The sequence below is a fragment of the Mytilus edulis genome, chromosome 12 (assembly GCF_963676685.1).
Source record: "Mytilus edulis chromosome 12, xbMytEdul2.2, whole genome shotgun sequence".
Lineage (NCBI taxonomy): Eukaryota > Metazoa > Mollusca > Bivalvia > Mytilida > Mytilidae > Mytilus > Mytilus edulis.
This window is the reverse complement of record NC_092355.1, coordinates 70,643,753-70,657,286: the sequence shown is the minus strand read 5'-3', so window position 1 is coordinate 70,657,286 and position 13,534 is coordinate 70,643,753. Positions and strand designations below refer to the sequence as shown.

Below are 13,534 nucleotides of genomic sequence, written 5' to 3'. Positions count from 1 at the left end.
CGATACATACTGTGCATTCAGGGCTGCAGGAATGATGCTATATAGAAATGTAAAAAGTACACAACTGTGAAACGGAAATTTTTCATATTGTCGAACAGTTTTGTTTGTAACCAACCCTATAGGAAATAGATATAGAAATTATCTTGGCATTTTCATACCTGAAATAAAACAAAATATTTTTTTTCACAAATTCAAAGAACAAAATAAGACGAACTTAATAAAACTCTTAATGCAAGTATATACATTGTTTTGCATAATCAAAAATGCGAATACATTTCGGCAAAATGGCTTCTAAAATTGTGATAGTTGCATTTACATTGTACCTTAAATCATTTCTTGTGCCATTCTTACATCAAATTATGGAAATAATATATACAAATATTATAAATCTCTCCAGTCTATTCTTGTTTGCAATATTGTTTTATTTCAATAATCTATTTTCAGAGTAAGAGAATTTGTATACTGTGAAATATTATGGAACTGCACAAAAAATGCTGTACGAATCTGACCTAGCAAGACAATATTTAATAATTTTTGAAGATACGATTTCAATATCTGCAGTAATGAAGACTTAAAATAAATGGAATCAGGTCTTAAAAAACATTCTATGTATGAGCTACAATTAATGGTGTAAATTAATTGTTTAATTTACACTTCCTATTATATATGTAAACTAAACGCGTACTGTCAGTTAGGAATTAACATAAATAACACTGTGATAGACATAACTGACAAACTTAACTGGGATCCAGCAGACGTAATTACAAGAATATCATTTGTATTTAAACAAACAAAAGATCATACAATCCTAAATATATGCAGGGACTATCTAGGAGTGTAAATAAAGGCAGCAATAGTATACTGCTGATTAAAGTTATAAATCGATTTAGAGAAAAACATTTGTGGTAACAAAATAAAACCGAGGGAACCATAACAACTATAAGAGCAAAACAACAGAAACAACAGAAACACTGAAGTACAACAAAACAAACGAAAAAAGTATAACAATATTTATTATTGATTTCGCTATTAAGTTAAGGGAAAACGTATTAAAAAACTTAAGGAAAAAACATGTCATGTGATGTATTGTTGGAAGTGATGTGACTGGCAATCATAAAACGATTTTTGTATAAAATTGGAAATGGACATGAGAAATATGTCAAAGAGACAACATCCCAATTAAAAAGCAAACAATACTCGAAGGACACCAATTGGTCTGTAACGCAGCGATAAAATACTATACTATATTGGTTCTTATCTCGAAGTTCAGAATACAGAAATGTTTGTTTACAAAACTTGTCGGTGTTTGGTGAAAGTAAAAATAAATCGACCATTTCGAATTTAAACAAAGATTGAACAAAACAATTTGTCTCATTTAATTTTCAAAATTTTTTTTTTTCTCCTGTTCAATATTTAGTTTGATAACGTTTAGGTATTAAAAGGAACATGTTCTAGGTCAACTATAATTTTTCTCTGTCAAATTCTTCAAGACTTATAATCCCGTCTTTATCTTCGTCCATGATTGACCAGTGATGGAACACGGTCATGTTGTCCGTTATTTGCATCTGTTCCAAGGCTTTACTAAACTCAAACTGTTCCATCATCCCATTTCTGTAGAAAAAAATAAGATTTTTTTTTAATATTATAAATTCAATCATTTCGTTTTCATTAACTGTTTTCTTTAAAACATACTAACATCTTTGAAAATCCTGCAAATGGATTGATTGGTTGCTGATTGCTTAAAGGTCAGCATCAATATTTAATGTATGTTCAGGAAGAGAAATACAAACAGCAAGTACTATACATAGGTCCCGTGGTTGAGGCCTTCCTAGATAAAAGTTGTCGGAAAATTCGATTGCCATTGGAAAATAAGAATATGTTGGATACGGACAGAAAGTTAACCTTTGAACTGACCAACTATCGATTTTTTAAAGAGTTGTCACTAGGTTCATTTACTTAGATATGCTTGTCTCAATTATGGATTTTGATTATCATATTTACAAAAAACGATGCTTTTTAAAAGACTGCAGGTAAAAAGTTAAAGGTTTGTGTTATTGTGTTTGATACATACAAAATATCTAAAATTTGGCGTTGAGCGCTTCTCTCTAGATTTTTTTTATTCATTTAACATTGAAAACTATCTTCTTTTAGAAAGTATTTAAGTATCATCCTGTGACCTACAAAGTTTTAGATGATGCTCAACTTCCTCATCAAATGCTTAATACAGTTTGAACTGATGTTATACTAAATCGTCAAATGTCTAACTCAATTGTAATTGAAGCAATATTTTGATACGATATTCCTGTGCTTGCATTTCCCATAATGATTTTCTTGATAGAGGGATCCTGCTCACAAGGAAGCTATTAAACCAAGAGTTCCAAATGGTGAAGTTGAAATCATCCCTTCGGAAATTTTACGGACGCCATCACGAGTTGGTCGACCGTTATGGAATAACCGTTTCACAAATGATATCGGATATGTTCCTTACGTCGTAAATACAATCCCCTTCCCTTTCATGAAAGTGACCTACCGAATTAAACTATTTACCGGATTTATTATCACATAAGTAACATGACGGGTGCCACATGTGGAGCAGGATCTGCTTACCCTTCCGGAGCACCTGAGATCACCCCTAGTTTTTTGGTGGGGTTCGTGTTGTTTATTCTTTAGTTTTCTGTGTTGTGTCATGTGTGCTGTTGTTTGTTTGTCTTTTTCATTTTTAGCCATGGCGTTGTCAGTTTGTTTTAGATTTATGAGTTTGACTGTCCCTTTGGTATCTTTCGTCCCTCTTTTGAAAGTTTTTTTTTCATACAAATCAAAAAAGAAATAAAGAGCTAAATGTAGATATGTAGGGTTATAACTTTAAGATTTTAATGGGATATGTGTGTGTGGTACTACCAGTTGAGAAATCTGTGTTGCTAATACTGACTTGTTGATATCTAATCCTAGAAATGTATGATAAGCAGAAACATCTGTAGTATCAAATGACAATTGACGCTTTCGTCTGGATTTGACACATCTGCATCTATTATCACGTTCAAAACAAACTTTTCCGCTCGGCTCTTTACGACAGTCACATCCGCAACAGAATATGTTACAAGACCGATATCCACAACAAGGTGTTCCGGGTGTGCAATCCCAGCAATGCTTGTTAAAAGGTTTACGACAACATGCACTGCTTGTCGTTTCCATGACAACAGACCAAATAACAAACATAAGCGTCAGTCGTAGAAGTTTTCTTTCAAACAAAGACATCTATAAAACAAGTGAATTCTTATCAAACAGTTTGTATTATATCAAACTTGTATTTAAATGTCAGTATATATTGAGTGACGGGAAGGTAATATGTAATACTAGTATTATCTGATTTGAATCAAAAGATGTAGCGACAAATCATTTTGGATTTGACTGATGGGAATGTAACCAGCGGTCGGTCTATTGCTATTGACCTTATAATTTCTACAAAAATATTTTTATACACACTATATATTAACGTTTCGTTAGATATGTAACAAAAATTAGGCAGCAAGGTACCAAAGAAACGTCCAACTTATAAGTCAAAAATAAACCGATGAAGCTATGGCAAACCAGGAAAGGGGCCAAAAGCCAAAGTACGGTACACAATACGCAACTTGAACAAATTAAGACCGAACAACAGGATACTCACCAAAACCCGGGTTGATCTAAATAAATGTGCTCAGGAAGGCTCGGAGCTACAAACTTGTCTGCTTTCAATCGATTGTTACATCACCGAATGACTTTCGTCGCAATTGTATTTGCTATATATATGAGCAAGACGACAGAAATAACATTTACCTACTTTGCCAGAGCAACTGCTATCATAATCATGTGGTCTGTGTTTTTCAGTTTTGAGTTTTCTATGTAGTGCTTTATAAGTTGTTGTTTATTTCTCAATTTCCTGGGTTTTTTTAGTATTTGTGTAACAGCATTGACGGTTTTACTTAGAATTTTCATTGTTTGATGTTCATTTTGTGTCTTGTTCTGTAAACAATCACTGCTTACACAGAAGCTACAGAATCAATAGTCTCAAAAACTTCCCTTTGAACGTTTTATAGACTCTGTTATGATTAGTTTGACTACCACGGATTTGTTCAAGTTTGCGTACAGCAATCGAATCCTGTGTACTTGATTTACATTGTGACATTAAGAAAGTGAGTACCGGAAAACTTACATTCAGCAGTAGTTCAAGATATGTATAACAAGAAGAAGACTTCATGACATGCATGTAGGAAGTTATAGGTTATCTTGTAGTATTTAACGGTGAGCAAAACGCATTCCGTGTAGAAAGCTTCAACATGACCAGGAGAAACAATCTACACGAGAAAACTTGTTGTTTGATAAATGTTAAGACAACAGAATAAAACTAAATATCCTAGGCAGCAACGAAACCAACCGCTGCATTATACATACTCAGCATTGGGATAGACAAATGTAGATAGGACAGGGTCAACATATTTGTAACCGATCAACCATAACATGTGGATAACATGCACAACATATTGAACATAAGGTTTGAGTTTAGATTTTGACGACGGTCAACTTATAACAAACTAACTACAACAAATAAACTCATCATAGATACCAGGATTAAAATTTTATGATTACGCTAGATGCGCGTTTCGTCTACAAAAGACTCATCAGTGACTCTCGAATCATAAAATGTGTAAAAGGCCAAATAAAATACGAGTGAATGGATGATAAATTGAGTAACCTGTGATAACCACATTCTATATCCTATAAAAGTTTATTATTGCTATTTATACACTTCAAACCATTAAAGTCTGAAATGGCCTATATCTGTACTCGACTGTACTGATTTTTACTCGACCAGTCTGAATTGGTCTGACTTTTACTTGACATTACTCGACCCCAGTCTGAACCATACTCGACTGTACTGATACCTACTTGACCCTTATCTTTCTGTTGAAAATAGTCTGAACTATAACTCGACCAGTCTGAAACAGTCTTAACCCATTCTTGATCTGTACTCGACCTATATTTCCAGTCTAAACCATACTTAACCAAAGATCTGAACAATACCCGACCAGTCTGAACCATACTAGAACAAATAACATCTACTTTTTTAACTGTTAAAATAAATTTCTTTTTAACTGACATATATAACAACAGCCAACAAAATTTATAAATTGTTTAACCTTATATTAGAAATATATCTATTATCATAATTAAGATAAAAAATAATATATTATATATAATTTATATCAAAAAGGGATAAAATTAAATACATAAATAAAACTATTTTTCTAAGTAGTGGTGAAATATTAAGTATAACCTCTGCTTGGGACAAACTCATAAATAAGATCACACCTGGTCAGAGGTATTAAGTTCTAAAAAACATTTATTCAAAATTGCAACATCCTGTTTAACTTAAAAAAACAAGGCCTTTCGAATATACAAGATAAGTAATACACGAATTTAAGAAAATAGGGCTTTCTTTTTACCTACAGGTAAATAAAGGCAACAGTAGTATACCGCTGTTCAAAACTTTTAAATCTATGGACAAAAAACAAAATCGGGGTAACAAACTAAAACTGAGGGAAACGCATCAAATATTAGAGGAGAACAACGACACAACATAAAATGTAACACACACAGCAACGGACTAAGCATTAGACAAAATCCGATGAGAATAACCAATATAACATCAAAACCAAATACATGGATTTGGGATAGAGAAGTACCGTGACACGTCTTATAGTAATGTGAATTCACACTCAAAAATAGGAGAAAACAAACGACACAACACACAACGGAAACACAACGTAAAAATGTTACACACACAGAAACGAAGTATGATATAACAATGGCCATTTTCCTGACTTGGTACATGACATTTTTAAAGAAAAAAATGGTGGGTTGAACCTGGTTTTGTGCCATGCCAAACCGCGCACTTTGATTGCTTTGTTAAATATAACATTAAAATGACAACATATTAATACAGGACTACAATACAAATAAATAGCAGAACGTATTTGGCAAGAAACAAACACACATGTACTGAGGCAATAGGACCATATTTTAAAAAAGTGCTTAATGAATGCCATGTCTTTAATTTGAAAAAAAAAATACTTAAATCAATTGAAATAAATTTTTACTGTTACATGTATATTGGAACACATTTCCTTTTTTTTTAAAGTTATCAAGGATTTATATGGAATTTCTATTATCATGATTATATTAAATTCTTGGTTTACTAAAACAAAACAATTGAGGTCTCATTTTTTTTTTTTTTTATTAAGTTGTTTTATATACTATTTTATATAAATATTATTAAAAAAAAACATTCACTGCATTATTGACTAAAGTCTAACAGCATAAATCTATACTAGGCTTAAGTTAATGGTGAAAATAATCTAGTAAGCATAAAATACTTCAGAAATATTCATAAAATTTTGAATAATATTGAAAATTTTAGTCACAATTCTTTGTTTAGATTATTTGATCAGCTTGTTTTATTTTGATTTTAAGGTTGATATATATTATTATGTAAGTGTTGATTAATATTGTGTTGAAGTTATTTTAAGATTGATTATTATGAAATTTTTTCAATACTATAATGAATACATTTTTAATATCAAGTTGTTGTTCAAATTTCATTTTTCTTAAAAATATTTCCTAAATTGATAAAATTCAGTTGATAGATACAAAGAATAGGTCTAGGTTGGTTAAGACTTGGTCGAGTATGGTTCAGACTAGGTCGAGTACGGTTCAGACTAGGTCGAGTACGGTTCAGACTAGGTCGAGTATGGTTCAGACTCGTATAAAATGGTTAAGAACTGGTCAAGTACAAATTCATACTGTTAAGTATGGTTCAGACTACAGTCGAGTATTATCAAGTAAATATCAGACCAATTCAGACTGGTCGAGTAAAAATCAGTACAGTCTAGTACAGATATAGGCCATTTTAGACTTTTACTGGTCTGTAGTGATATCAAATGTTCGACAGGCCCCTCCATCTGGTAAATCTTCAACGTGATATTAGTAAAAGTCTTATAATTTGATGTTCATTTACATGATTTAGGAGCACTTGAATTGCACGACTGTTAGTCATTGAGTGTATCATCGGCTAATTAGTCAGTGCCTTGGCGAAATGCGTTAAAGCATATGCTTTTTAAAATGCACGTTGTTAATTCAGAAATTATGAAGATACTTCGCTTTAATTCTCAATTAAATTTTGTTTCCTTTTAAAATTTAGTTTGTTGCTATGTTGTGCTTTTTCTAGTGTAGGTGGCTCATGAATTCAGTGTTTTTTAGTGTTGGTTTTCGCCAAGTTGTTTTTGTTATAGCGTTTAGCTCACATCAGACCGTGTGTGTATTTTTTGCAATGTTTAACATATGCATTGGGTTTTCTTAAGATTGAAGTCTACCCTGTTAATGTTTACATTATCGGCTGGTGATTTCTGTTTGATAATTATCACATAAGAATGGAAACCGCATTTTATTATTTTTATAAATTTGGTTGACGAATAAAAATTATAACATTAACCATCTGATCACATTTCAACAAAATGCATACCTTATATTAACCTTTTTTATACAGAAACAGTCTTTATATGATATGAAAACAACCCGAAATGTACCATAAGGGTTTATTCTTGCCTGAGATGGTAGATTTTTGGCTTTTAACTACATGTAGCTTTGAGAAAAGCGCTTCGGACGCAATAAATTATTAAACGTGTTGTTTTATATTTTTATATCACTGGGTCGATACCTCTGCTGGTAGACTATCAGTCCTCGAGGGTATCATCAGCTCAGTAGTCAGTGCTTCGGTATTGACATGATTAAACAAACTTTACTAAAATTGTCCGTTTTTAAATTTTTAAATTATTATGAAACTAAGGTTTCAACTCCCTCAGGCAAAGTTGGCTTTAGATGAATTTGGATATTTATTTTAGGTATTTTTAACATATAGCTCTTCAACGATTGTCGGTACTTGTACATCTTCGGATTTCAAATGTTTGGCTTTGGGCGTTCCTGATGAAGGTAAATCCAGAAAAGCCTTCGGACGCAATAAATTATTAAACGTGTTGTTTTATATTTTTGAGTAACTGCGTGTACACTCAGATCATTGGTGATATTAACTGTTTACTTATCTATATTTTTCGTCGCACTATATTTTATATTTTCCCCCTTTGATAACTGTTTGGTTAAGTACTCTCTTTAATTTTTGAACATTTTTCAGGTGTTGATAACTAAATTTTTTTCAACAAGAAAATGTGGTCCATAATATCATAAAATTGTCAGAAAGGTGAAAACATTTCTTATGCATGCACGAACCAGTCCTTCCAGTCTTAGTTAGCTTTTTACGATAATAAAGATGTGTCTTAAACATTTAACGTGTTTCCCCGATTTCTATTTATTTTTGCTGAATAATGCGTGGATTTGGAAAATGGTTTACACAATGAAAAATAAAAAAATAAAATCAAGGTAATAAATAGACTAAATGGCAATCATGAACCTAAACTTAGACTGCCAATGTATACCAGACAGTGACACATTTTGGGAAGATCACCTTTCTTCAGTTTTATCCGTTTTTATCCATTAGGTGCCTATCTTTGTAAAAATCCTGCAGCGGTTGATTCATGACATGCCACAGAAGTAAATGTGTTTGCCCTTTATCATAAGATCTTTGGTAAATACGTAAAATTATGTCTTTATTTTTCCTATATAAAGCTCTTTGCCATGGTAACCATCGAAACAACATTTTGCATCAATAGGTAAAAAAAGACGTTTTTGAAAATTTAAAATAAGGAAAATTAAGGAAGTTCGCTTCTCAGTTTCAAAGTAATTAACTTTTCAAAACACTAGTTTATATAGATAGGGGATTAATAAAGGAATCCAAAGAGCAAAACAAATATATAGGTCACCGTGCTTGTTTTCGAGATATTAGCCATTGAAATTTTGGCGGGAAAATATTCTCTCTTGACTTTTCATAGCTTTATTATTGACAAGTTGAAGTTCTCAAAAACTGTTAAAAAGTAATTAAAATTTTATAAGACTTCAGCAGAAGGCTTATCATTATACATGTAAAAGATTTATAAAAAGAAAAATGGGGGTCACCGGGCAAATTTTTTCAAGGCATTCAAATGGATAAAACCAGAGGATTCTGAAAATCTGACAAAAAAACTAAAACATGACAAGCCAGCTTCCTTAAAGTCCCTTTGAAATAAGTCAATCATTTAGGGTGTTTATATTGTTACTAACTAAAATCCCAAACCATTCAAAAACGTTAAACTTTAGAATTTACAAAATAGTTGTTTCCATAGCATCCATTTAAAAATGTGTTAAAATTCAAAAATGAGAAATTTCCTAAACTTCTAAATTTAAATGTGTTTACTATACTATGACATGTCATTGACAATTTTGAATAGACAAATTTTCATCTTACATAAGATAAAAAGAAAGTCGTGTGTTTTTTTATTTATTTCAAAAAAATATTTGAGTCAAAACATTTTAATTTTCACAAAAATCTAGATTGCCAAACAGATGAATATTCAAATAATTAAAAAGCTTAAACATGTTAAACATTCCATTTATATGTGTATTTCTGACACAAATATATAACATAGATTCCACAGTAAATCAATGATAAATTACATTATTGTTAAGCAGATCTTAGTCTAGTATTAGCGTTTTAAAAGCATTAATAGTCTGTTTAAAACCGGCAATGAGTTTCATGTACCTTCTTCATAGCCATTTTGAAAGTGATAGTAATTTGTTTTTTAAATTGTTCATTATGATTTGTTTAACCAATAAACATACTCAGTATTGAAGGCTGTACGGTGACCTGTAATTGTTCATTTCTACGTAATTTGATGGTGGACAGTTGTATCATCATGATCATTGGCAATTGCAACACATCCTCTAATTTTTAGATGTTTTTGAAGTTTAACAACATTATTCTTTATCACTGACAGCATCAGATTTGATAAAAATGATTTGTTTTTTGCAAAAAAAGGAAAAGGGTGCACCTTATCCAGAGTGATAAGTTTTTTTTTCATCCAAGTATATCTTCATTTATCATATATTCTCGTTTTAAAAATAACAAATATGTGTCAGAATGGAAAATTCAAAATCATCTGTATTAGCAATAAGGATTTTTAAAAAAGGGGAACGCACCATACCGAGAGAGAAAAATGTTCATTCTATACAAACATATCTCTAACAATCATATATTCTCATTTATAATTACCAAATTCGTGTCAAAAATGCAAATATAAATGGAGTGTATTTACTTTTTAAAGTTCAAAATGGTTGATTATTCATCTGTTTGGCAATCTAGATTTTTGTGAAAATTGACAACCACACAACCATCTTTTTATTTCATGAATATATAGTATGTTGTCTTTCGAAATTTGTCAATGACGTTGTTGGGAGATAAAGAGATTGAAAATTAAGAAGTTTTTGAAATTTTTCATTTTCGAATTTTAACACATTTTTTTAATGGTTGCTATGGGAACAAACTATTAGGTAAATCCATCATTTAACGTTGTTGAATATTTTGGGACTATGTTTGACAACAATGTAAATATATTTATTGTTGGTATTGATTTACTTTATGTTAATGGCTTTTTAAAGTCCCATATTTTTCAATTTCCAAAGGCTATTTTTGTATGTATTTCGGCAAAATTTTGTACGAATGGTTTTAAAATGTCAGAACTATGTCAGGTGTTTTCAAGTATGTCGTTGCTGTTATGTTAGCCTTTGTTTTTGTTTAACTTTCGTGTTTCGCTTGTTTCGTTGTTTTCCTCTTATAGTTGACATGTACAAATTTAGAAATTGACTGAAAGAATTAGCTAGGCGATCGTGTGATGGTTACGAATAAGCGTAACCCGAATATGACAGTGAAAGAATCGCAGGTTAGATCAAGTGTTCTGATTCACGTTAGCAAATTGTGAATTTTCAAAATAAATATCAAAAATACTAATTTTTTTTAAGTTTGAATAATCAATATTTTATAACTTTTTTCATCTGAGCGTCACTGATGAGTCTTATGTAGACGACACGCTCGTAATAATCTTGTGTATTAAATAATAATCTTGGTACCTTTGATAAATAATTAGAACTTAACAGTATAGAGTTGCTGATTTGCAAAGTCCGAACTTCAATTCTTGGACAATTAATTACCAAGTTGAACTGTACAAATTAAAATTGTCTAAAACGACATTTCAATTTCAAGATTTATAAACTTACTAGTTGAAAGAATTGAAATGTTTGTTAACTCTTAGTGTTTTGTTACGTCTCGTGTTCATATAACATACAAACTACTTCAAATTATAAGTAAAGGCAACAGTAGTATACCGCTGTTCAAAAGTCATAAATCGATTAAGCAAAAGCAAATCTAGGTCACAAATCAAAACAGAATAACAGAAACACTCAACTGCTACGAAAAACAAATGCAAACATGCATATAAGTTATACTCTATGAAATAATTTCTTTAGATGAAGAAGAAATATAAACACACTTTACTATAGATACAATATACTCACTGTAGTGAATCAAGCAACGCACAACGTTTTGAAAAAAACCTCATTAGCTTTGTTTTATATACCAGTACGTTCACGGATATGAAAAGCACGAAATCAAAAAAAAAAAAATTGAAAACAAAAAAATATTCACAAGGATGTGAGGGTTAATTGTTTTGTTTATTTAAATTATTCGGTGACATAATTGTTAAAAGTAGAGAAATTTAAATTCGTGGAAACGTAATAATATATTTGTACACACTTTACTAATGTTCACTTTGTGACGCATCCCATCAATCTCAATACGACAAATGATATATATATATGTGACAACGTGAACATTAGTAAAGTGTATACAAATATATTATTACGTTTCCACGAATTTACAATATCTTTAAATTTCTCTAGTTTTAACAAGTATGTCACCGAATAATTTAACAAATATTTAATTTGCCCATTGACCAACCAAAACTAAAACTAAAATCTTTTCAGATTTACTATGAAAAAAACCAAATACATAATAAAATGTGTTATGTAACAATAACTAACAAAATACATGTATGTAGAAGAAGAAATATTATCAAACATATATTCCTGATCTTCTTTGACAATGCCGCTGGTCCAGAAAATCGAACAAAGCGAGATAAACTTGGGTCAAATTTCATTTAAGATACATTCACTAAGGGATGTACTCATCTGACGTTTCAGTCTCGTTGAAATCTCATTCTGGAATTATTTTCAGAATATGTGATACAAGTAGAAAATGGAATGATTTTAATAAAGATCATAATCGAACTGAGCTCTCTGAAAAAATTGGGTATTTACACCCTTGTAGTTGTGAGTAATTAAATGTTTAGATTTTATTTCCAATCAAGGCAGTATTTTTAGCCAAAATTTGAGAAAATAGGTGAGGGGTATTAAAAATATTTTTCCAGACACTTGTACATATGATTTTTTCTTCTTTTGTTTTACCGTCATTTCAACCCAAAAATAAGGTTAAAAACAAAAGTTTAATTCTAGAAAGTTTTGGCTCCTCAGAAGTATACATCCTCAAACTGTTTTAACAACTTTATGAACAAAAAACTTGAGTCAAAAACCCAATGCTTGAAAAACCGTCACCGAAGTCAAACTTTGGACAGTGTACTGGAGAAATAATTCATATGAGCTTAAATGTATACTGATTTTACCACTGGTTGGCTCTTTTTGTTCAATATTTTACCACGAACGATAGCGAGGAGTAACATATCGTCATAAAAGACAAAACCGTTGCTATGTAAATATAAGTTCAAGCATCAATGAATGATTTCGATCTTTTTTCTAATTGAACAAATACGACAATTTTATTGAAGGCACACATTTGCAGTTCCCAAATATAAACGTACTTTTATCATTGTTTATATTGATGTTAAATAACGGATCAAAATAAATTAGAGACGTGCTTAAAATATTTTCAATAATGTATTGAGAAAGGTTATGATAAAATAAAATTATCATTTTTTCGAACAGCGGTATACAACTGTTGCTTTTTTTTACCTGCATGTAAAAAAAGCTTATTACACATTTTTGCTTCGCTTTGTTTACGTGAATAATTTACGATTCAAAATAAAAATTATCGTTATGTGGAATAATTCACAAAATATTGTTATACTCATTATATTGAAAATCTTATGCAAGTCATTAAAGTTTTCTTTTATGATTTTACATTTGTAATATGAAGACTTAAGGAATTGTTACCGTTTGAAAGTTTCATTGATTGAATTGTATATACCTATATACAGTAGTTCAATGCATGGATGTTAACTGTATGTCTTTTCTGGGGGGCCTCAATGACAATTATACTAGTTCTCATTTAGTTACCTCTTTTAAAAGGTATTATTTATTACTATTTCAAGTTTTTTGGGGTTTAAAGATCTTGCATTTTCCAATACAATGCTTATTTTCTTGAGTCAAAGTTCATGACGTCGGGTTGGTCATTCTCAAAAAAAGAATTTGACGTTGAAAAAACAGGGGCGAAAGATACCAGAGG

At 30.8% G+C, this 13,534-nt stretch overlaps 1 long non-coding RNA gene across 1 annotated transcript; it reads right to left on the bottom strand.

Annotated features, from left to right (window-relative positions):
• Positions 1-1,352: 1,352 nt before the first annotated feature.
• On the bottom strand, positions 1,353-11,657 carry LOC139499030 (uncharacterized). Its single transcript, XR_011658084.1, has 3 exons — positions 11,533-11,657; positions 2,930-3,255; positions 1,353-1,611 (listed from the first exon to the last, which is right to left on the bottom strand). It is a non-coding gene; the product is annotated as an uncharacterized lncRNA (long non-coding RNA).
• Positions 11,658-13,534: the final 1,877 nt, after the last annotated feature.